This window comes from Carassius auratus, unplaced genomic scaffold, assembly GCF_003368295.1.
Source record: "Carassius auratus strain Wakin unplaced genomic scaffold, ASM336829v1 scaf_tig00017518, whole genome shotgun sequence".
NCBI classification, from domain to species: Eukaryota; Metazoa; Chordata; class Actinopteri; order Cypriniformes; family Cyprinidae; genus Carassius; species Carassius auratus.
Window position 1 is genome coordinate 99229 of NW_020524793.1, and position 22979 is coordinate 122207.

A 22979-nucleotide genomic window follows, 5' to 3' on the forward strand; every position below is an offset into this window, starting at 1 on the left:
TTCTTCACCAGGGAAAGAGTTCTTCGATCATCCACCACAGTTGTTTTCCATGGTCTTCCGGGTAGTTTGGTGTTTGGAAAGCAACCAAAGAGATTTTTAAGGGAAAGAAGTGGAATGTTATGCAATGGCCAAGTCAATCACCTGACCTAAATCCGATTGAGCATGCATTTCACTTGCTGAAGACAAAACTGAAGGGAAAATGCCCCAAGAACAAGCAGGAACTGAAGACAGTTGCAGTAGAGGCCTGGCAGAGCATCACCAGGGATGAAACCCAAAGGATTTGCAACCAAGTATTAAAAAATGAAAGTTTGATTTATGATTGTTAATCTGTCCCATTACTTTTGGTCCCTTAAAAAGTGGGATGTACATATACAAACTGTTGTAATTCCTACACCGTTCACCTGATTTAGATGTAAATACCCTCAAATTAAAGCTGAAAGTCTGCAGTTAAAGCACATCTTGTTCGTTTCATTTCAAATCCATTGTGGTGGTGTATAGAGCCAAATAGATTAGAATTGTGTCGATGTCCCAATATTTATGGACCTGACTGTATATATATATATATGTATATGTGCAGAGTTTGGTTCCAAAATGTGATAAACATTTTTGAGTTTCCATCAAAATCAGTATTGTATCTGGTTAATATTGGAAAGTCTTTTACTCAAAATGTGATATTCGCAGAGTTATTAGGTCATGTTTTCTCCCTTTTCTTTCCCCAAACCGTGACAATTCCAGTCTCCATTTTTTTGTAGAATGCAATATATCCGCTCAACCAATCACAGCGCACCATTCCACGCACTCTAGACAGTAATGGTGCTCTGATCACTGACAAGCTATGCTATATCGTGCTCATTAAATTAATCACATTCGATTATGAACGCGATATTATGTAGCTTGCCAGTGTTAGAGTTTTAATTAATGCCATTTATGTTTTTGTTAATACAGCACATAGCACTAGTCAACTAAATATATATGCATTTACTGAGTCTGCGTTCTTACAGTATGAACGATGCACAATAGGAATCAGTGACTGGACCTGAGAGCGCGGTGTTTGAGCTGCTGATATGAGATTCAGAGCAGCTTATGGTGATGGCTGACCCTTGTGTTTGAGCATTAGCTGAAGTGTCATTCTCACAGTGTCAGACTGGGGTTTGCTCAGGCACATCGCAGTCTCTCAGGATCCCTGCGGTTCAGAGCAGCACGGCGTGGATATTAATGTAATACACATCAGTGGGTGCATGAGTTCATCAAGTTTGTTCACTAGTGTTATGAATTAATGTGCAAAGCAGTTAAAACAGCAATATCAATTAAAGTGCTTCTGCAATAAATGTAATAATAATTATTAAAGTTTTTTAATCATATACATGCAGTAATAATAATCTTCCAATTAATACAGTGTAATTCATTAGCGAACTGTAGGCCTTTTTATTAATACAGAAATTATCTTATCTGTAATCATTTGAGCTTATTTAGTGCACCGCTAAATTTTGGAAACACGCAAGACAGAGTGAGGTTTTGGCCAAAATCAGCGTAACTCCTGATCACTTTGGGATTCATTTGCCTTTATAAGGAGCGATGCAAACTGAAAACATACAAATGTAAAATATGGAAGAAATTTTTTTTAATTTAGAACATTTAATTGTTATTTTTTCATTGTATTATTTTTTGTTTAGCTCATCCCCTGTGACTTGAAAAAAATAATAGTTTATTTCAAAATAATTCAAATGATGTTAATAAAAATGCATGTTTGTTTTATTTTGGTAGGGTTTTTTTTTTTTATTAATTAAGGACTCATTACATTTATCAAAAGTTACAGTAAAGACATTTTTAATATTAAAAATGATTTCGGTTTCAAATAAATGCTTTCTTTTCTCTTTTCAACATTGAAAATAAGAAATGTTGTACTTGAGCAGTAAATCATCATATTATTCATGATTTCTGAAGATCATGTGACTCTGAAGACTGGAGGAATGATGCTGAAAATACAGCGGAGCATCACAGAAATAACCAACATTTTACAATATATACAGTTCAATTAATAGGTATAATATTAATATTTCTGTTTTAAAGTGTTTTTGACCAAGTAAATGCAGCTTTGGTGGCCATAATTGAATTGTGTGTTTATATTTCTTTCTTGTTTTCTTGACTTAAGTTTCTAACAGTCTGAACCTGTTACTCACTGTTTCTCTTGTCAGCTGCTCAATATTTAGTCTGCATCTGTCAAGCATACATTTATGTCCATTTATATCCCATCATCTATATGTTGGCTGACAATACATTTGACCAAATGAGTCACTGTAGTCTCTTCTACAGCTGAAGTGTCTGAAAACAAGTATAGAACAGACATGGCTTTTGTTACCTCCAGACCAAAAGAAAACTGCTTTTGTTTTGTTGAAATCACATGACAATGCATGTCTTCTTGCATGTCTGTGTAGATGTTGTACCGGGGTGGTCTGCACGCCTGAGTGCATGTCTCGAGAGCGAGGTGAAATGTTCGGTAATCATGAGTCTCCTTTGATGGCTGCTGTCTATTAAACTCCTCAGGTCTTAAAGCTCAGAGGTGCTGCTCCAGCAGTGCGTTCAGACCTTGTTTCCTTCTCAAATGGCTCAAATAGTGCACATCCTCAATCGTGCATTTGGGGAATGAATGTGGAGCGGCGAGGGAAATGTCTCCGCCACTGAGCTGGAACCCCAAACTAATGATTCCCTAAATCCAGCCAGAAGAAATACAGAGAAATAAATAATTTCTGTAAACAGACACAGACGTGAGATCACAGCACTAGTCGCATTGTTAGAAAGACCTTGATGCTGTAATGTTTGCGAGCGTCTGGCTGGAACGGGTCCGGGGCGTTTGACCCACGACCGGAGTTAATCTGAATCCACTTCCCCGTCTCTTTTAAAGGCCGAAACAGTGAGCTGCGCCCAAAGCCGCTTGCACAGGAGCCAGAGAAAGCGAGCCAAGAGCCAACAATGTCTGTTTCAACTTAACAGACTCACTTTTGCTGCTGTAAAGCGATACTCAGAGGGGAACAAAAGCATCCTCACCGTGTGATGTTTCTCTCATTGCTGTTTTGCTCTTAAACTCCATTCAAGGCCTAGAATTGTGAACGTGAATTCAATTACCTGCACCTGCAACACTTTTATCCACGACTTTATTAACAGAATAGTATGGCCTTGAGTGCTTTTTAGATTTGATAAAATGGTTACTGCATAATAATAGTGACAAATAACAAAATTAAGGACACATTTTCAATAAAACATTATTTTACTACTTTATTATTTATTCATTATGTGCTGTCTATTTGTTAGAATCATACCTAGGATTAATTTATCTGTTAAGATTAATAGATTTTCTCTATAATTTCTTATGCTTAACAGCATTTATTTTAATCACAAACACAATACTGGAGTAATATTACAATTTAAAGTAACGATTTTGTATGCAAATATATTGTCAAATGTAATTTATTTCTGTGATGCGCAGCTGAATTTTCAACATCATTTCTCCAGTCTTCAGTGTCACATGATCTTCAGAAACCATTGTAATGTTCAAGAAAGTTACATTTTTTCTGTTATTATCAGAGTTGAAGTTGTGCTGCTTAATATTTTTATAGAAACCATTTTTTTTTCAGGATTCTTTATCTTTCTGGCACCAAACTTTTGAACACATAGAGTGATAAACATGATCTATAGTCTATATTTTGTGTGTTTCAACTAAACTGGACTCTTAACCGATTAACTGATCAGCAAGTCGATAGTGATTTACAGATAAACACAACACAAGTGCTGTACTACAAATCACTTTAATCAAATGAAAACCTCAGACGTTTCATTTGCGTTCAATAGGAAAATCGAAAGTGTTGAAAGTGTAATTACTCATTCATTAAGACATGGGCAGTCCATAGATGTATGAATGAAGACTGCACTCAATACGGCTCTGGAGACGCATGAGCACTCTCATTGAAGTATTTGTTTTGTGAAATGATTACGATTATCGCTTGATAGCCTTTCGTAGGGTCTCAGCAGGAGGGCTCTCAACACGTTTGATGTGTAAAGCTGGAACACCTGATATCTAGTGTTTCAGAGAGATCTCGATCTCAAGGACTGGCTGTCTCGGACCTACACAGCCTGAACCCTGTAAGAGTGATCCGTGGGATCAGATGGAGGTGTTTTCTGCTTGGCGTTTGACACTTGAGTTTAAAGCAACGATCTTTTGTTGTTAGCTGGCTTAACTTGTGTTTTCAAGGTGATCCAAAAGGCTGATTGAAATCGTGATGGTTTTACATATGAGGTTTGCAATCGTGGTGCTTCCCTAAAGAGTTCGTTCAAATACTTGTCTGCCGTCTCCGGCTCGAAAAATATCTCCAGAGAGGATTCAGTCTTGATTATGAAGTGAGACAGTAATCTACACGTGGCTTTCAAATGAGAAAGATGCAACGTTGTATTTTAGAACACACTTATCTTATTGTGTTTGATCAACACAATACTTGACAGTTTAGCAATTGCTTCGGGATAAATTATGCAGTGTAGAACAAATCAAAATATCATGATTAATGTCAGATTAAGAGCTGTTTAGACAGTCAATGTTTTGTAATGATACATTGCACAAATTTTCACTTTCACGGTAACACTTTATAATAACTGCATGCTATTAATCATTAGTTAAGCATTAGGAAACAGTTAATTAATCATTTATAAAGCATTAATAAACATTTATAAGCAATTTATAAATACAGATATAAATGCTTTATACCTGATTTAAAAGCATATCTATAATGTGTTTAATAATTGTTTTTTCATACTTTATTAATGATCAATTTATCAATTCTAAATTAAGTATAGCATTATTTACACACCAGTTATTAAGGAGTTGTCAGTGGTTCATAAGATCACTTAGAAATTGTAAGTAAATGATTAATAAATTATTTAAATGTGCATTCATACATCTTTTTATTCAGACATATAGTAATAGTTACTTATAGTGTTAATAAATGGTTTATTAACATGTATTTCTACTGTAATTCAGGGTTAATTCAGGTTGTTATAAAACATATGTAGTTGTTAGTTAACAATTTTTGTGAGCTCATCTAAAGTGAGGACTATTTATGCCTTGTAAAGCTTTTACAAATGAGATTTAAATGCTGTTAATATTTCTATGTTCTGCATCACTGTGTTGTGTTTGTTTCTGTTTTTTGTTTAGAAGATAACTGAGCCTTTAAATATCCTTTATAAATGCTTTACAAGGCATAACTAGTCCTCACTTTAGATTAGCTCACATAATAGTTAACTGACCACTATTAAATGCTTTATAACTATCTGAATTTACTACATTTCTTGTGATCTTTTGAATCACTGGCAACTCCTAAATAACTGGTTTGTAAATAATGCTATACTTCATTGAGAAATGATAAATTGATCATGAATAAAGTATGAAAATAAAATTATTAAATACATTATAGATTTGCTTTTAAATCAAGAATAAAGCATTTATATCTGTATTTATAAACTGCTTATTACTGTCTATTAATGCTTTATAAATTATGAATTATCGGTTTACTAATGCTTAATTAATGATTAATAGTGTGCAGTTATTATAAAGTGTTACCGAATTTTCTTCTCATTTTAATATTCCATGTGGCTTTTGTGTATTGATTCATTTTCACAATGACGATTTAAAAGGGTAGTTTGCTCACCCTCATGTCATTCCAAAACATATCCCAAATTCGTGAGTCTTCCATGCAACTCTTCATGATCCTTTAACTTCCTGCTAAAGTTGTCCCCATTGCTGAAAAGCAAGTAATTGTCCGTCTAGCTGTTAAGACCTTGTAGATCGTAAAATACATTTCTCTGAGATTTTCTTGGCCTTCTGAGGGAGATTTGGCCAGTGAGGCATGGACAGCTTTACTGAGGAAGTTTTGTCACCACACAGTGGCAAAGGTGTTTGTGTGTGCGCGTGTGTGTGTGTGCGCGTGTGTGCGTGTGTGTGTGTGACAGAAAGAGAAAAACATGCCTGTGGGGACCCTTTCCCCATCCATCCTCTGTGACTTTCAAACAGCCTTTTTTTTCTAATTGCTCTCTCTCTGGAGTTTAAGAAAGGTGACCCAAAGGACATTTAAACCTAAAGAGATGAAACTGTCCCCAGGGAAGTAAGTTCTGCTACAGTGAGGGCATACCCTCTGGATATGGACAGTAATAAAGTACTTAGAACTAAAATTATATTCAGTATTTTCAATAACTAACATCTAATTCAAAATATTAACAAAAACTATAATTGTATCTCAATCGTACTGAAGTCCAAAAATTTAATTTCCATATCAATGAGATATTATTATCTTTTCTTTTTTAATTTAGATTTTAATTATTGAAAATATTGAATGTAATTTAAGTTTTATTATTTTTGTTGTTTTTGTAATTTTTATTAATCTTTGTTGTTTTTAAAAATGTTTATATAGTTTTTATTAAATTCAGTGTTAGTAATGAAAATGAGAAGTAGAACCTAGCTGGAATCAAATAAGTTTAGGATTTTTATATTTGATTTTATTGTGTTTCCGTTTTTTTTTTTTTTTTTTTTTAATGGATTAAGTTTTATTTACCTATAATAACCCTGTTTGCATTTTGGCTTAGAATTTTGACGTACTATGAACTAAATTTTTTACAAATATTCTAAAGAGCTAGCCAATTAAAAAATAAATAAATAAATGCAATTCTAGATGAACGAGTCAGTGTCATTGTTGGGCAATTGACCTGTCAGTAAGCCCCTCCCCTCGAACACAGATGAACCAATGGCAGTAAATTATCAGTTGCATGGGGAATGGAACTCAGACATTTGAAGGTTTCAGCACCATAGAGAAGCATAGGAAAATCCGAAACTCAGAATCGTTTTTATGGGGTTTACGATTAGAAAATGGAAAAAACGATGTGCCTGGGGTACTTGTAACACTGAATCCCGGTATCCTGAGAGGATAGGCAATGGAATTATTTTTATTCTATTTCCTATACCCAAACAGAATGGAGCAACATTTTTCCTACAGCTGTCTCTTTATTGAATTCTGCCCACTGAGCCCCATCCCAAACCCCCAGCACCCACCTACACATTTTTAACATATTGTAGCCACTGTGTATCCTGTACTTACTGCTTATTGCACTTCTGGTTTGATGCTAGCTGCATTTTGTTGCCTTGTACCTTACATGTGCAATGGCAATAAAGTTGAATCCAATCTAATCTAATCAAAGCATTACCCCCAAACCCAATGAATACAAAAACTGTGATTTTCTGGTTGTCATACCAGCGTTTCCCACACATTGATTTATTTGTGGAGGGCCTCAAGCAGAACGTTCAATGTCATCTTGTGCTTTAGTAAGCTATCTCTGGCTAAAACTAGCTAATGTTTAAGTTAGTAAGTCCATACAAACCTAAATAGCAGACTGTTCTCATGTCTTGTAAGGGTAGGCCTAAAACACACTGTCTCTTCATATTAAACTGGTTGAATGTAAATGAATTTAATCATACCCCTGTGATACATGAACAGTGTTGATCCGGGATGTTGTTATCTGTGATTGTAACGAATGTAACGTGAGGCTTCTCCTGCTTGCATTGTGATCTGTAAACCCTCGCTTCCAAATTTATACCCACAATATTTATTTAAACATCTTTTAAATACCCTGCCATGGCATGTTTAAGTACCACTTGAATAGAGGTCATTCTGTGTCCAAAATTTATTTAAAAAGATATAGGGACAAGTTTTCATTGTGAGACAGTTAGCAACTCTGTTTGTATATATATATATATATATATATATATATATATATATATATTTACCATGTTAAAACTTTTAAGTCATGAGTTTGTTTGTTCAGGTCATTTTACTTCTTTTTTTACTTTTTGATTGTGCGCCGTCATCAGTTTCATTCTGGCTAGACAAATGGCCTCTTCAGGTTTGGCAGAGGCGGCGATTGGTCCAACATCCTGTGCAGTTATTGAGTAATCTTTACATTTTTCCGCTTGCGAGTGAAAGAGCTTTTAATGAGTTCTAGTTCTTGAACAAACAAACCTCATATCCTCAGCTTGTATACAAGACTTGCTTCTTTTCATCAGAAAGTGAAGTATGGGCTTTCATTATTTATCCAAAGCAATCTTAAACACTTACACAGTGTGATGCTTTGATGGCTGTGTGTTTACACCAGATAAGGCTTTTGTAATGATCTTCTAGCCTGATCTGAGTGTGTGAGCGCTACGGACTCGACCATGTTTTATAAGCCGTTAATGGACTGTTAGCCATCAGAATGAAAGAGAGAAGGAATTGTAATGATTAAAAATGACTTATATAAATGTATATATACATAAAAAGTTTTTGGTGTCATTAGGAATTTTTATTTATTTATTTATTTATGTATTTATTTATTTTTATTCTTAGCCTGGATGCATTAGATTGGTCAAAAGTGACAGTCTAGAGTCTAGACACTTACAATGTTACAAAAGATTTTATTTCAAGTAAATATTCGTTTATTATTTATCAAGGATTCTGAAAAGAAAATGAGCAGCTGTTTTAAGCATTAATAATAATAATAATAATAATAATAATAATACAAATTTTAATTGAAATAATATTTCAAAATGTTATCATTTATAATGTATTTTTGATAAGATAAATACAGTGTTGAGGCACGTATAAGAAAGTTCTTTAAAATAAGTATTTAGTTTTGGAGTAAAGTTTCTGTAACCAATGAGTGGGAAGTGATTGAGGAGCGTAAAATGGAAAATCCGGCTAGGATTGGAATGACGTGATTACAGACAGCTCTCAGTGTGGAGGGAAATTGCCAGTCGCTCCAATCCGCTCACATCACTGACGCTGATACAGATGCTTTCACTTAATACCCAGGACCTCTGCAGTCTGTTTTGGATGACTGAGAGGAAGATTGCTGAAAAGAAGACATCTAAGACATGTGAATCTCCAGAAGATCAACCACACACACTTCCTGAAGCATCAGAGCGTGTTTTCTGCTATCTGTTAAATTCACTCTGATGTCATGTCAGAGTGATTTTGAGTTTCCAAATGTTAACGATGGTCCATGTCTACGTCCATTTCAAGCAATGTACAAATTGTGTACAAATTGTGAATAAAAACAGAATTCAATGATGATGGAGTTTCAAATTTCAATATTTTATTCAGAATACAACATAATGACATATCAAATGTTTAAACTGAGAAACAATGTTTAGATTTTAAATTTCATGGCATCAACACATTTTAAAAAAGTTGAGACAAGGCCATGTTTACCACTGTGTGGCATCCCCTCTTCTTTTTATAACAGTCTGCAAACATCTGGGGACTGAAGAGACATGTTGCTCAAGTGTAGGAATAAGATTGTTGTCCCATTCTTTGGATGATATTATGAACTGTAGATGATGATAACTTCAAACTCTTTGCAATTTTTCTCTGAGAAACTCCTTTCTGATATTGCTCCACTATTTTTCTCCAAAGCCAAAGAGTTGGTGATCCTCTGCCCATCTTGACTTCTGAGAGACACTGCCACTCTGAGAGGCTCTATACCCAATCTTGTTGTGAATAAAATATAAGTTTATGAGATTTGTAAATTATTCCATTCCTTGTTTACTCACAATTTGTACAGGGTACCAACATTTTGGGAATCGGGTTTGTAGTTCTGTACATCATTCTGGTTCCTGCTTCATATTTCAGTTTGAAAAGTCACTTTATTATAGCCAGTGTTACCTGGTTCACTTTATTTTTCAGTGTTTTCCAAGAAGTTTAGAGGTGAATAAATAGATATTAATTATCTACAACAAAGCCGCACATGGATCCATGTTGGCCCTATGAGTGTTGCCATAGAGACGAATCATTTCAGAGAGCGACTACGTGAACAGCTGAGAGCAGAATCAGAGTTGTTGATGTATAATCATGCTAATTCAGACGTGACATGATGCTATTTAAATGTTTAAAGATCCCGTAAACCCTTGAGGGGTGATTTATCATCAAATAAATAAATGAAGCATGAAGTCAGATGTCGGGAAGGTCATATTTGTTTTTCTGTTGTAAATAAATGTGCTTTTTTTAGATGTTTTCACCAAAACCTCCTTTGATATCCCTTTGGAAAACCTGAAAACTAATTATCACTGCTGTTTTTCATTAACTCTGACCAACCACAAAACACGTTGACATTTTCTCAGTAGTCAGTGGAAATGATCTCCTCTGTGGACTGCCGCCCACTCCGCACAGGAAGCATATGCTCTCTCACACACACACACACACACACACACACACACACACACTGTAAACCCAGAGGTCACACCTCAGATATGGGAACTTTCTGAACTCTGTTTCTCTGTTTATAGTGTTCATTCTTTCGGTGGGCGATACTGAAGTATCAGACGTCTGGCAGTAGTTATGCCTTAAAAACGGCCGTCTGTTTTCTCTGAAGTGATGGTTAATTAGTATAGAATTTAGTTCTCAGAAGAAGTTCCCAATTTGTCATAATAAAACACGTTTTATGTGTTAAGCTAATGAAGACATCTTCTTCTCTCAATTCAAACATTTCAGTATGTTTCAGTCCTCAGCTCAGTCTTTTAAAACCTGTCAATAAAAGTAAATCAATAAATGTAACTATGAATGTGCTTTTTAAGGGTCAGAAACAAATGAATGCTTTTATTCAGCAAGAACATGTTAATTCAAAGTGACAGTACAGACTTTGACATTGTTACAATAGATTTCTCATTCAAATAAATTCTGGTATTGAATTTTCTATTCATCAGGGAATCCTGCATAAAAAATGTACCAGCACAACTCCTTTCAACATTGATAATAATCAGAGCAGTAAATCATCATATTAGAATGATATACCGATAATACAGCTGCACATCACAGAAATAAAGTACATTTTAACATGTATTCAAATGTTCCTTTAAAATGAAATAATGCAAAATAGAAAGGTATTTTGTTTTTTGTTGTTGTTTTTTTTAGCTCAGCCTTGGTGAGCATAAGATTTTTTTTTTTTCAAAATATCAAAATATTTCACTGTACCCAAGCTTTTGATCTTTGACCCCTTTAAATAAAAAAAAAGATTGCTCATAAATGTGGACTAAATGGGTTTATCGAGTAATAAATTCTTCCCTGAGATCTCCGGTCACTCAAATTCCAGACAGAGGCAAACACTTTTAAATATAAACACCGATTATGTTTTTCTCTCTCTTTCAGAGGGGCTCAGAAACATTGCCATGGACTCCAACTCTTTAGCCATGCCCATGTCAGACCCTAATGCTTGGGCGACTGCCATGAACAACCTCGGGATGGCCCCCATGAGCATGACTGGACAACCCATCATGTCAGGTAAGCTACTAGTTATCACCTCACCATACTTCAGATTTCAGATGTACTCACCCCATAATCATCTTGTGAAGAGAGAACTGTAGGCTGGTTGTATAATGTTCCGGTTCTGTCTAAATGACCTGTTTTGGGATCAAATAAGCTGCAGTATGGACCGCACTGCAAAAGATCTCTGTATGTTTGCTGGTCTGCAGTATTAGCCAGAGACTGAGGCTGATGCATCCTGTGGGCCAGAAGCAGAGCGCTCGACTGAGTCAGCAAGAGTGTGAAAGTACCAGTGTGAAACTTCAAACAAATTCCCACAGTGCCGTCAGAGTGGCCAATTAGTCTCAGGGCTTTTTCATCTCATTGGTTAGTCGGCAGCACAATGTGAAGGAATGGCTGTGTGACGCTGGGAGCCGGGGCTGTGTAATGCCAGCTGGATGGAGCTGGTGCGCATGAGTCACTTAAACCTACACATCCACTGCACACATTTCAGAGCTCATTTCTTATTTGCACTGCATCGTTTATTAGTGAGCGCTAAAGGTGAGCGATCCAAAATGCCATTGAAGCGTCGATTTAATTCCAAAGAGATTAGAAAGAAATGCAACTGCAAGACGGATGGATTTTCATTACGCTGAAATGAAAACAATAGAGGGTCATCCAGCAGGCAGCAAACATCTAATTTTTGTTCTTTCTCCAATATCATTCAAAATGATGGGCTATATGTATCAGTGAAGACACCCGGTGCGGTTTATACGGGCATGTGTCTTTTTTCTTCTCAGGTTTTAGAGTCCATTCTCTGTGGAGTTTGGTAAATCACCTCCTTCATCTTATTTAAAGTCACATTTGCAGCAGCGCAGTCGCAGATATATATGCGCAAATGTGGTACGCTATAGGCGCATGTTTCAAATGAAGTGGGCCGTGGGGATGCTCTAGCCACCTACACTATCTTTCTATCAAATTTGATTTGCACTGTTTACGTGGCCGCCACACAAACGTTTCAAGCTCCCATTTGCCAAGATCACTGCCTGAGAGCGAAATGTGGAGTTTGCCTAGCGGTTTATAGACTGGCATTGGGAGAAGAGAAATGCTGATGGCCATTTTATTTTAAGACTATTGATCTGTGAGCCATGCAATGAGCTAAAATGAAATAGCTCTTAGTGCTGTTAATGTGTCCTGGCTCCATCAGTACTGTGGGTCTTTTATTCCAAACAGTCCCGCCGCCGGGATTTCTGGGAGCCTTTTGCCTCCTCTTGGTTCTGGCAGAGACTCGAAGAATACAGATGAAGGCCTTGAATCAACATTCCTTGTCTCGATTTCTTTCCTTGATTGCCATAGGTTGCTTAGCAGGAGGCAGTATATAAAGTACACAGCCTTTGATCTGAGCTTTCTGCTGACCCGTCCTTTCCACCGTGCTGCGGGGAGAACTGGGTCTGTGTGATGTTGTTATGCTCTGTTCAGTCGGCATTGGCTCAGGCTGTGTTTTGATTGGAGGTGGAGGGAAGAGCAGGACTGTCTGCCTCGAGTCGGACCTCATTAATCACACAGAGGGAGCAGCTGTTGCCTCCAACATCCGCAGTCCGCCAAACTAAACTCACCACAAACTCCATTCTGTTCCTGAACTTTGCTGGAGTTATACGTTTATGAATATGACACTGAGTAGTCCATTCAGCCAACGGTTTAATAAATCCCGCCTCCATTACCCACAGCTGATGCCATGATCAACAGAGAGATGAAGTGAGCCTCTTTTAAAATACAGAGTGCAAACTTACAATCAGCAACTACAAGGATTGTGCAATTATAGCTAAAGAAATTATACCTTCCATTTTTTTTTTCAGTAAATAAAAATTCTTTCAGCCAAACATCAACTGATGCCAATTAACATCTGTTTTTCAGTATTTTATACCGTAAACATGTAAATTGTAAATATAACTCTAATCAGCAATATTTACCCAAAAAATAAATTCTTAACAGTGTGCGATTATTGAGTATCTAACTCGCTCTGCAAAAAAATAAGAAGTGGCCCCAAACAAAGCCAGAGCAGAACTGTAGTGTCAAAGCTCTTCTTTGAATCATTGTTTTGGAATAAATCATTTGAGTTAATTATTAATAACCTGTTCATAAAGATGCTTGCGCCCTTTCTGATTGAATCAAATGTATATATTTAAAAAATAATTCAATGACTCATTAAGCATGGAAGTTTCGATTTCATATTTAATTTTTTTTTAAATATAATTTCCTATTTCATTATCCAAATAATGAAATTTAATTAATATAATTAATATATATATAATGCATTTATGCCAACTCTGTTATAAATCGAAATGCCACTTCAGATGCCTCTTCTGTGCCATTTTTGCTGTTCAAAAATTGCTTTTGTTTCAACCGTTAACAACCCTATAATGTGTGAACTAACAAACCACTGAGAATATAAAGAGCTTTGTGAGTCCACAAATAAAAGAGTAAGAAAAATATAACATTGAGATACCATTTTTTTTTGTCAGTATCACACACCCCTAATGAATATTCAGTGTATCACTCAGCCCTTGTTACTACAGTGTATCTTAGACGAGTACACAGTACTGTGTGTTTTTACTTGGCTCCGGTCTGGCTTGCACTTCACTCTGATTAATTATTCAGAATCTCTGACCTGCTGTTCTCGAGCATCTTCAGTCGTCTCATGCCGCAGACAGCGTCTGCACACCGCACCGTTTTGAGCTGCATGGTTTTGGATTGCGCCATTTGGGATGTTGGTTTTTCTAATTGGCTGGCCTCTCATGAGCCATAAGAAGGGGTTTTTCGTAAACCCTAGTGATGTCATCAGATTGTGTTACAGTAGATTTAAGAACAACATGAAACCTCCCCACTTCTGTTGACTCTCCATTCACAGGAATATAGTATGGACTCTCTCACTTCTTAACTTAGCTCACTTTTGCTCACTTCTCTAGTATTAAAAAGAGACTCCTGTGTCTTTGTGAATATTTTCCTCCACATCCTCTGTTATTCTAGACTTTATTATTTAGCATTTACCCCTCCAAAGCAGGTTTCTCAGCTTCTGCTGTTGAACAGATCTCACTTCATGGGGACCTGTGACTCTTCATTCTTCAGTATAAATAAGACTTCTGCTGTGAATGCATCAAAGAGAGATGTGTGTTATTTCTCTTTGGTGGGGGGGGGGGGGGATCCACAGGCTTAACCGCAGCATATTTTTATGCCACTCTATATTTCGGCTCTCCTTAGGCAGGGAATGTGGGTCTGTTGTGTGATCCATTATACTTGCGCAGCTCCGCAGGATTCATGCAGAGCTCATATTATGATCAATGTCATCAGGAAAGAAGCTAATTAGAACAGACTCCAGCTGAACTCTGTCTCTTGTATGATCGTGATTTAGAGCCACAAATACATGTTCCTCCACATGTTCCCTCCCCAAGGCAGTCAAATCTGTCTGTCTATCTATCTATCTAACTACCTATCTATCTATCTATCTGTCTATCTGTCTGTCTTGTCTGTCTGTCCATTTATCCATCTGTCTATCTATCTCTCTCCATCCATCTGTCTATCTCTTTCCATCTATCTGTCTATCTCTCTCCATCTATCTGTCTATCTCTCTCCATCCATCTATCTCTTTCCATCTATCTATCTATCTATCTATCTATCTATCTATCTATCTATCTATCTATCTATCTATCTATCTATCTATCTATATTTCTATCTCTCCATCTGTCCATCCATCTATCTGTCCATCCGTCCGTCCACCCGTCCTTCTAATTTCTCTGTCCTTCTTTTCACTGGACACTTAATATATTTGTATGTTCTTGAATCATAATTATTTGCAACCATTTGGCCATTTGCTAAATCAGTCAATCTTTTACTAGAAATAAAAGAACTGGGACCGGATTATTTCCCATTTCTTCAGACCATTATTTCACAAAATGTGAATGCCTGACGTTTTGTAGATTATAATAGATTATATTAGTTTTATGTTGTGTTGCGGAGCGCATATTGAGAATCGACTGCTTGCTTCTTGTGAGCTGAATGTTATTTGCATCATGCTTCAGCTGTATAAATTTACAGTTTTTCTCAGTCACTTTGGTGCATTTCTCAAATCAGAAATGAAATTCTCAAAATCACTTGTACAACCTCCACATCATCTAGTCATTTATACACATCATAAAAGCAGTTTCTCATTCTTTTGAACAAGTTGTGATTGCTTTTGTACATTCATGCAATTGATTACGCACATTTATCTGCGGTTTCCTACATTATCAGCTGCTAATGTCATGTTGCTCAAAATGTGTTATACAGTTTTCTGTGCAATAGTCTTACCCCTCAAAACATCTAGTCTTTAGTTCATCATATAATTCATTAAATGCAAAATGGTTAATCTAGTTGTCATAAACTGCCAAGCACACTTTTATTTTTATTTTTACAAATTATTATTAAACTTTTTGTCAATTTGGCATAAATTGTGCAAGTGAATCTTAACTAATGTTGAGAATGTAGATGATAAACCAATGATAAACCATCTCTCTGAAATGATATTCATCTCATGAGTATTTAGTTGGAAAGCTTATACTGTGAAGACACATTCTGAAAATGGACTTATTTTCATATTTGTGGCCATATTTATTTTTCCTTTTCTATATCACAATGGCATTGTAAAGGTTTTTTTTTGTTTTTGGTCAGTCTACTAGTAAAAGTGTAATTGGGAACTGTATCCAGTCTCTTTCAATCAATATCCCACATACAGTAATGTGTAAACGTATACTTTTGAAATGGATATATGGCATACATAAGCATATGGCATATTGTTCAATACAGTAGTTTACATCAGAACATCCCTTCAGAGTACAGTTATTGACAACATGACTAACGATTTGACTGTCTTATAAACTGTCCATAAACTATGACACAAGGACTTGTCAATCTGATGGCAGATATTTATTTTTGAGAGACGAACTAAGGATTTTGAGCAAGAGACTGGCTTTAGCAGGTAATCCATTGGCATTCAGTTTAACACAGATCTTGAAACTGGGCATTGTTTGACTCTATTTACCAAATCTCACCATTGCACTAGTGAACTTCTTGTAAAAAAAAAAATATAATAATATTATACAGGCCAAAATCATATCTGTCAGCGCAGATCTTTGCACAGCTCAGGCTCTATACTCTGGTTTAGTGGGTTAAAGTGATTTCCAGCCCCCAGAACTCCTGCCAGTGTCAGGGGTGAATTGCAGTGTGAAACGGCAGATCTTCAGTTGCAGATTTCCCACAGAGACACGCTGACTTATTTCAATGGGAGACGGTTTGCATGCCTCATTTGAGAATAGCCAACATGCCTCACAGCGTCTAACTGTGTCATTCTTCAGTGCTGCTTCTGAGGGGGGCGTTTGCGGAGGAAGGCGGGTCGCCTGCAGCTCTCCGCTCTTAAATGCCAGGCTGACTCTCTTGCTCTTTTGATTGATGGCTGCCTTTTAATGCAGCTGCCCAGAGCGAATCTAAGTTTTAGAAGCATTGCATATTATTAGTGGAACATCCAGCACGCATACCAATACAGCATCAATATTTAAAGTGTTCAAAGTAATCCCGCAATAAATAATTGAAAAGCTGTTCTTGCGTTTTGCCATAAATTTTATTGGTTGTTTTTCTGTTTCCCTTGCATAATTTGAGGAGATGTTACTGTTAGATATTCAGCAGAATTTCAGACATTTCAACTACACAAGTTGTTCCAAACCTATATTCCTTACTTTTGTCTGTGGAACACAAGAAAACATTTATATATATATATATATATATATATATATATATATACAAAATCTCCTTGAAAAATCCATTCACGCTGAAAGTGTAAATGATGTGTGCAGATGTGCCGATGTTTTGTAATAGACTAATGAACATGCACAGCATTGTTATTGTGGGCTTTTCAAAATGCTGTGAATAATTCTAGGTATTTTATTATCTAAATTGTTTAGATTTTTATAATGCACCATAGATAATTTTCCATCAAATGGTTAAAATTGAAACGTTCCACTGCGTAATGGACTGAGAAAGCACTCACTGCAAGCACTCGTCGTAAATATAATGCCCTTTTCTATAATCACGAACTTCATCTTTTAATAAGTTAATAATGTCTTTAGTTTTACCATCAGTTCAAGCCCGAAAGAGGAACAGAGTGGTGTGACAGACACAGTGATGAAGACACTGTGATACATACACACACACAAAACTCTGCATTTGAACAGGCAATAGCAAATACTTTAAATAATAACAAAACATACTTACAGTAGCTGATTCAGAATCACCAGAATGTCATATCAAAGTCAGAATGACCTCCTCTCCCAGGTTCACGAAACGGTCGTCTATAAAATGTGTTGCTGTTCTGTTGTAAGTAATCCTAAAACTTCCTAAATGCATCTACTTTTGGAAGACCAAATAAAGTGTAAAGACTTCCTTCAACCCTATCTGTGTTACTGAAACCATGCCTTCTTTCTTTGCGTGAACATTTGGACGGCATTAAGCAAATATTTACACATAGTGACGTAGAAATGTGGGGTGTGTTTAAATTAGGCATTTTAGAGGGTGTGGCAGAGTCTCAACTTTTATAAAGTACATCTCTTTGGATTTGAGACTTTAGTCTTTTTTTAACTTTACAAATCTTCTTCAAGAGCTTGTGACACTCCAAAGAGAAAGGAAACCCTTTTAATGTGTGGTGACAGATCACTTTAGCACCCCAGTTAAAGCGGCACACAAACTCTTCCTCTGTTCAAGTTATAACACTAAATAAACATTAATGAACATCACAGGATATCTTTGATTCAACCACGGAAAGACATCAGTACATGCCATTTTTCAAATTCAAGTCCACAATGTTGTTCTACTCCCGTCTGGTTTGTTTGTCGGAAAAAATCGGTGTTATGATTGGTCAGATTGTCTGTCAATCAAACTCCCGGTAAAGAGCCCGTTATTGTGATGTGAAAATTTGGTATCACATGACTGGATGTGTGACAGCCAATCAGAACATCTTTCTTCATATGTAAAAGCAGGGATAGATGGTCATATGTTAATGCTTTCCTGGTTGTGATGATCTCTGAATAAAACACGTTTGCAGCTTGGTTTTAATAAGTGATATGTGTTGACAGAAGAGAAAGCTAGTGTTGTGAATGAGAGTGTGTTGACACAGTACACCCATATATCGTCCCCCTTAACTCAAGCTTATCTATTTAAAGGGTATTGCATATCTTCTCATTTAAGAGACTGCTCAGAGTCTCTAAAGTTGTTAGTTTTCTTCTGGAGTAGATGTTAACAAAGCTGAGACAAGAAAACATGGGTGTACTTTCCACATCTATTATTCCTCAGGCTTGAGAAAAATCCTTCCTGGGTTTGCTCTGAGAACAAATGTAAATAATCTCAGTTAAGATTTACCGCCCGAGGGTGTTCCCCTGCCTTTCCTCAATCTACACCATCCTGAGGATCCAGCGCTGGGAAACTGTGTATTTGATCAATCTACTTTTGATTAAACTAGGTTAGGTTCTGAACAAATGTATTGTTTTATTTATCTGGAGAGGCCTTTTGTTTGTGAGGATCATCTGTCTTATAGGTGCCATGAATAAATATCATTCCAAGCTCTAATTTTTTAACAGGCTGCATCTCCTGGAGAACAGGTCTGTAATTTCTCAGCCTGCTTAATGCGCTGCGTGCCAGCCGAGAGCAGGTCCCATAATTCATCAGTCCAGCACCTATTACCTCAGTGCCAGAGCACAAGCAGACCTGCACCTGCTGCCGTGAGGCACATGAAAGACCTCAACAGAGGGCTACGTCCATCCTGCCCAACAAAGAACCATCACACATTACTCTTAAACTGCTAAGAGAGATGGGCTAGCAGCCTGATTCAAGCTTCTCACACTACAGACTTAAAGGTGAAGGTCTTTCATGTCAAAAACCTTCTCTTAACCCAGTTTATTGTTCATTGACTATTAGTAGTCATTGTATTCATGGGTGTATCAAAGGTTGAGTCTTCCAGGCACCATTGAAACGCTTAGCGTGTTGTGTACAGGGAAGATGGTGCCACAAACTCTGAAACTGAGATTGTGGGAGGCTGTATGATGTCAGATTGGCCTTGCTGTGTTTCAGAAACCCAACCCGAACTCAATAGCTTCGACTTATTTCGACTTTTAGTCGAAGGCAGATTTCCACTGCATGTTGTATCTTTTAGGGGTGGGCGGATCGATCGAAATATCGTTAGTATCGATGCCAACACTGGTATTGGTATCGGATCGATACAATTATAATTGAATCGATATTTTAATTTAAATATCTCTCATCTGCGTTCATTATACTTTGCTCGTGTCTTCTACCTCTACAATCCTGAGCAAACGCTGCTTTCACATCTGGGCCCAGTTTGCTACTCCTCCCCCTCTTGCTGCTCTGCTGTGATTCGTTGTTGTGTCGTCACGTGACTCACTGACACAACGCGCCGAGGAGCAGTGAACAGAGTGAGCGAAGCGGATGATAGCACATTGAAGTCCAGAAGGGGGGCTCAGGGAATGTAATTGCACAGGTATATTTGTTCTTTGTTTGTTTTTCAGTAATAATTGTGTGCACTTTATTTCATTTGCTTTTAAAACCAGAAAAAAGGGAGAGATTTTTTTTTGTTCTTAAAAAGGCTGTAAAGAATAAATTCTACAGTGCCTAATAACTAATAATTTTGTGAACTTGAATACATTAATAAATAAATAAATAAATAATCATTCATCCACCTCAGAAATAATGACAGACTACAGCACTCCCCTACACAATTTATTTATTTATTTTTTTAAAAGTAAAAAGTATCGTATCGGTATCGGCGATACTGACCCTATATGTATTTGGTATCGGATCGATACCAAATTTTGCAATATTGCCCACCTCTAGTATCTTTCAGTGTGGCCAAGCAGCGTTATTTTTGTCTCTTCCATGGAGAACACATTGCTGATCTTCACCTTGACATGATCTTCTGTTCCATTCATGGATCTGTACTCTTTTTCGAGAGCAGGGGCTGCTTCCTTCCTGACTTTTCATGTAGGGCAGAGTCTCTTTAGGATGGGCATTTTGACACAAGCTGAGGCAAGACTTACTAAAGGATGTCCTGTCCTAGATAGATTGCCAGCGTTAGAAATGTTCTGTATTCGTTGACGGTATTTCAGACTGTGGAGAGATTGGAAACCTGTTTTGATTTTTCCACCCAACTCAAGTTTCTCTCTAATCTGGTTTGGCGCACCTGATTCTAACTTTAGATCTTGCTGAGATAAAAGTATGGGTTTAGATCTTCCACATGTTGACGTCATGTCTGCTTTGATTTGGGTTCTGATGAGGGAGTGGGGTTTTTTATGCACGTCTCTCTTCATTTGTTAACATGGTGATCCGGTTTCCTTCTGTCTAACCCTTTTATAGTGTATGAATGCAGTTTATCACTACTCCTCCTCACATCCTTCTCATTCTTTCCATATTTTTATCTGGTTAGCATTGGCCCATCAGCCCCTGATCTTCAGTGATGATTCAAATATATACACTACCATTCAGAAATCTGGGGTGTGAACATTTTTGAATGTTTTTGAAAGAACCTGAAATGCTTATTATTCCTTAGATTATACGACTTTCTTCCACACAGTAGAAATAAAGGAATCATAGGCTGAAAATGATGCAAGTCTTTCTCAGCAGTGCGTTGAAAACCTTGAGCTGTACCTCTTCTTTATCCTCATTTTATCTCCTTTGCTTGGTCACACTGGACATACAACTTCACAAGGATTTGCTCCTGGTTGTTTTCTATGTGGGATCGAAAGCTGCAACTTTGAAAGTTTGTTCCTTTGGCTGTGATTAATATTTCCCTTTCAAAACCATATCCTTTGAAGAATCCTTTTTTTACCCTTCAGATTTTACAGGCATATGATTATAAGGGGTTTTCCTCTTCACCCACACACATGAACTTTGTTGATTGTACTGTATAACTGCAATTACTGCATTTGATTTAATTATATTTACATAAAATACGAGTTATTGATCATCCAAGCATGCCGAATCTTTTAAATTCCGCACAGAATTCTCTACATTTAATTGCTGTAAGTAAAACTAGCTCAATATAATTAAGACCTTATTTATTTACAGCTAGTTAAAATATTCAGACTGAGTAGACCACAACTGAGGCGAGAATGTGTTTCTAATGAGAATATTTGTTTCCTGCTTTTTCACAGATATTGTTTTCCTTTCATAAGACCCTTTTAATGATTTAACTCATATCTTGTAACATCTGAAATCAAACGAGGCATGTTTTCGTAATATATGAGAACAACAGTTGTACTAAAAATGAAGATGACTTTCTTGTTTCTAATAGATTATTTAAAAGAATAGTTCACTCAAAAATAAAATTAGTTGGAAATGTACTCACCCTCAGGACATCCAAGATGTAGATGTGTTTGTTTCTCATCAGATTTGGAGAAATGTAGCATTGCATCACTTGCTCGGCAATGGATGCTCTGCAGTGAATGGGTGCCGTCAGAATGAGAGTCCACAGCTGATAAAAACATCACAGTAATCCACAAGTAATCCACAGCACTACGGTCCATTTTGTGGATTATTGGGATGTTTTTATCAGCTGTTTGGACTCTCATTCTGACGGCACCCATTCACTGCAGAGCATCCATTGCTGAGCAAGTGATGCAATGCTACACTTCTCCAAATCTGATTAAGGTGTTTAATCCATAAAATTTAAGTTTTTTGTTTTTTGACTGTTTATTTACACAACAGTAGCGTTATGAAAGCTTAAAAATGCTAATTTTAGCGTAAACTTGCTAGTTTTCGAAAACAATACAGTTAATGTCTCAGTCTAAACTACAAAAATGCAAATTAGTGTAAACGGTGACATTATGCACATGCCTATTGCATGTTAAGTCTATAGGAACACGTATGTGTGCAGACGTGTAGTGTTTCTTTACAATGTAACATCTAAAAGCTCCTCTACATCTTGGATGAGTACATTTTAGGTGAACTATTCTTTAACAAACTTTTCTGTCAACAAAACAGTTACATTTACTAAAACAAAACCATGATCATATATAATTGAATGTGCTTTGGCAGGTTGCAGTTTTTACCATGCAGTAAAAGCCCTAATTATGTGGTTCGGATTCAGACCTGCTGTCCAGGAATACACAGCAGGAGCCGTGGCACCCATACCACTGTGGACCAGCTAATCTTCTGCCTCCATTAGTAGCAGAGAGACAGAAATATCAATACTAACAGAGTCATTAAGGCAGGCGATGTGGCGGTCAGCTCCTCTGTATGTACACGCTGCACTTCCTGTTCCTGTTCTGTTAATGCTTCTCCTAGAGAGGCCGTGCTCCGGCCCTGTCACCCTCACAGCTCAGACACGTCCAGTTCAGAGTTTATCCTCACGCTCCAGCCCATCATCCTGTGGGACGGCTTCATGTACAGCTGCTCTTACAGACCATCATGAAAGCGTTCGTGTTTGCAAATTAGATTTTCCTATGTCAGTTAGCATCTGCTACTATCCTCTAATAGATTTTCTTAACACTAAATTAAGCTGCCTGATGTAATAGACTTGGCCTCAAGTGTTGGGTCATATGAAAGCATTTTATATATGAGATCACAGGGCTCCAGACTAACATT

The 22979-nt window shown here is 36.8% G+C and overlaps 1 pseudogene; it reads left to right on the forward strand.

The window, feature by feature from the left end:
* Positions 1–22979, forward strand: part of LOC113075717 (ecto-NOX disulfide-thiol exchanger 2-like) — a 117455-nt pseudogene that overhangs the window by 61512 nt on the left and 32964 nt on the right.